Raw genomic sequence first — 3941 nt, forward strand, 5'->3', positions numbered from 1 at the left:
AAGGGAGAGAGCTCCCTCTGTGTCGCTGGGTTGTCATGGTAACAGGGCATCAGATACAGACGTCCTGCTCTGCCAGAGACTAAAACAATAATGTACAAAAAATAAAATGAAATACTTTTTTTTCTTTTTAAAAAACCCTCTTTTGCTCTTCTTTCCCCTATTTTCATGAAGCACATTAAACATTTCAGCTAAACCCCACATATGTGATACCACCGCTACTCCCCTTTAGGGATGGATTTCTGCAGCGGTTCCCACAGTGGCATGATTCTGCGAAAAAAATTGTGGCATGCTGTATATTAGAGTGTTTTTGCGCCGCATGAGGTCTCCATTAATATAGTATTGAAGTAGACCTCCCAGACTCCGCAAAAAAACTGCGCGTTTTTCCACAATCGCCAACAGGGAGTTTTTGGTTATCTCCACAGGATTCCGGCGGCGTAAAACCGCGGTCGTATCCCACTCCGTCCGTGGGCAGGAGCCCTTAGGCCTCATGCCCACGGCTGTGGCAGACTCTGCCAGCAGCATATCGCAGCGGATTCCCACATGGCAGCCCAGAAGACCTCATACTCACCTCTCCTGATCATATACAGTGGTGAGCGGTAATGCGTAATCACGCGATTCTTCCGCAGTGCTCACAGCGGAAGTATCGCGTAATGGAGGGCTTCCATTGACTACAACAGAAGCTGGCCATGTGTTTTTCCACGGTACTTCCGCTGTGCTCACAGCGGAAGTATCGCTTGACGGTTTCCATTGACTACAATGGAAGCCGGCTGCACGTTTTCCCGTGGCAAATAGAACATGCCACTGTTTCTTTCACACTGCGGAATTTTACAGTGTGAACATTGAGCTATTAGGCTGGATGCCCACGGACGTAGTGGGATTCTGCTGCAGCATTACGGCACGATCGCCAGCGGGGATAAACAAAAATATTGCGCATTATTCCGCGGTTACTGGGAGGTCTCCATTATACTGTATTAATGGAGACCCACGTTGCGGAATATTGCGTTAGAATAGAACACGCCACGGTTTCTTTCCCGTGGTGTAAATCCGCGTCAGAATCTCACTTGTGGGCACTGACCTAATAGGTTCAATAGAACCTAATAGCAGCGGATTTTTGCCGCGTGAACTGCGGCAGAAATCTGGCCGTAGGCATTAGACCTTAGGTTCAATAGAACCTAATAGCTGTGGCATAACGCCACGGATTTCCGCCGCGGAAAACACGGCAGTAATGCGTCCGTGGGCATTATAAGGCACCCTGTGCACGGGAGCAGGGGGGAGAACTGACAGGTCTCCGTTATGAGTCTATCTGATAGATAGGCTCACCGTGGAGAATCGCGCAAAATTGCAGCATGCCGCGATGTGAATCCCGTAAGCAGAGAAGCACTATGATTCTCCGCTGGTGGACAGTGAGCTGCGCTTTCCATAGTTAAGTCTATGAAAAGCGATCACAAGGAGGAAAGCCATATGTACCCAAAAATGATACAAATATAACCTACAGCTCATGATGCCAAAAACAAGCCCCAGGGCTCCTTTCCACTGGCGATAGCGATATCGCTACGAGAAAATCGCAATGTTAAAATCGCATCGCAACGCTGCAAAATCGCAAGCTTTTGCCATTGCACTGTATGGGCGACAGAAAAATGCAAAACGCTGAAACAATCCTGCTGCGATTTTTAATCCTCGTATCGCAGCTTGTCCTTAAACATCGCTAGTGGAAAGGTTGTCATAGAACAACGTGTGTGGGACTTACCTGCGAGAGCTCGCACTCTCGCATCGCACTGAAAACATGCGATTACCTCGCCAGTGGAAAGGAGCCCTCACAGAGCTCCGTCCATGGAAAAATAACACGCGTACGCCACTTTCCATGCAACGCTTCAAAAATAAGTATGATTTTAGAAACAGAAGGGATTTTTGCCTGCAGAAGAGGAAAAAACTTACCAAAATTATAATGTTTTTGTATCGTTGTAATCGTTCTGACCCCTGAAATAACGTATTGTCATTAATGCTGTATGATTGACCCTTTAAATAAAACGTGGCAGCATTCATGCGTTTTCTCCCCCAAAAAAAATAAAATACGTTTTACAATACATAATACTCACCCAAAAAAGGTACCAATAAAAATACACTTCACAGCGGCAGAAGCAAGTCCTTAGACTACGGCAATAAAAATATATATGTCTCTAAGAAAGTGGGAAATCAAATCCACAAAACATTACGGCATTCTTGATCCCAAAATGGGCCATGCCCTTTGGGGTTAAAGGCCACGAGCACCACGATTATACCGGTACGCATCCGAAGAACAACGAGAAAACATTCTCAGCAATCGACTTGAACAAAGCAGTGATGTCACGTGAAAACCAGTAAGTTACACTAAAGGACACGGGCAGCGGTCTCCACCATCATGTCCTGGAAAGGGGTTTTCTCATGCCCTTTTTTCCACTGGCATGGAATTCCCTTCATATGTCGCACAATGTGGTTCTTCACGTGTCCCCAGGTAGCTTCAGTACGTTGTGTATTGGCACCACTTACAGGGTCAACAAAATGATGCTGATGACTAATAGTCCAATTTGGTTCATTTCGGTATGCAGCCCATTAATCTGACCCCATTTCCGCACCTGGTGCTATATGGCGTTGCATAATGCCCTCTACAGTTTGTTCATTTCGTCGAAAGACGTGGTACATTCGTATTTCTTGAGTGCCATCATCCCCGCTTCAACAGCAGTCCGAAAATCCAGCGCCCAACTACACATTTTCCGTAATTTTGGCGAGCTAATGGCACAGAATTACGTAGAAGCGAATGCCCTCTCATTACGCTGTTGTCAATTTGAGCAATGGGGCTCCGAACTGCCATGGGTGGTCCTTTATTTAGGAACTTATCAATTGAATTAATCAATGAGAACAATGGGTCATGGACCTCTACTCAGGGACTGTTGGCAGACTTGCTAATAGAAGTGTTATCAGTTGATGGGCGGAGCGGTCCTTGCTGGCTTGGATTGTTGGAAGACCATGCTGCATCAGACCTTTACTACTGATAGAATCATGGCTTCTGATCCCAATATGTACGAATTTTGCCTTGTAACTTCCAGTGAAGAAGCTGCTACTAATTTTGCCAAGCAAGCTGGCCTACTGCTCTCTGCTGACCAACATCATCAAGATCACGAACAGCCAGAACAATGCCTTCTCGGAACAATGGGATGCGCAGGCCTAGTTACGGCAGACAAGAGAACCTATGCTAGGGGTGGGAGGACCTGGGAGGGATTTCGATGTTCAAAATGCAAGACATTCAGATCAGTCAAAAACGCTGGAGGGCGAAATTGGAGGAGCCGATGAGGTAGACGCCAAAGTATTGTTTTTTGCAACTGTTGCGGTGGATTCCAGATCGCATACAAAGCTTTCCATCAAGGATGCGCTTTGTGTGATTTACCTTTGGGGGAAAGATCTGTCGATTATACATGCTTCAAAAATGATGTGCGGTTTGGTCACTCAAATGCGAACATTTGTGGACTGGAGAAACTACATCCGCGAAGTGCGCCAAAGGTCCCTTAAAGGGGTTGTCCCGCGAAACAAAGTTGGGGTATACACTTCTGTATGGCCATATTAATGCACTTTGTAATGTACATTGTGCATTAAAGGGGTTGTCTCACGAAAGCAAGTGGGGGTATACACTTCTGTATGGCCATATTAATGCACTTTGTAATATACATCGTGCATTAAATATGAGCCATACAGAAGTTATTCACTTACCTGCTCCGTTGCTAGCGTCCCCGTTGCCATGGTTCCGTCTAACTTCGGTGTCTTCTTGCTTTTTTAGACGCGCTTGCGCAGATGGATCTTCTCCCTTCGGCTGGTCTTGGAAGCATCTGCGTTTTGGCTCCGCCCCCTTGTACGCGTCATCACGTAGCTCCGCCCCATGACGTGTGCCGGTTCCAGCCTCCTGATTGGCT

The sequence above is a fragment of the Eleutherodactylus coqui genome, chromosome 5, assembly GCF_035609145.1.
Source record: "Eleutherodactylus coqui strain aEleCoq1 chromosome 5, aEleCoq1.hap1, whole genome shotgun sequence".
NCBI lineage: Eukaryota > Metazoa > Chordata > Amphibia > Anura > Eleutherodactylidae > Eleutherodactylus > Eleutherodactylus coqui.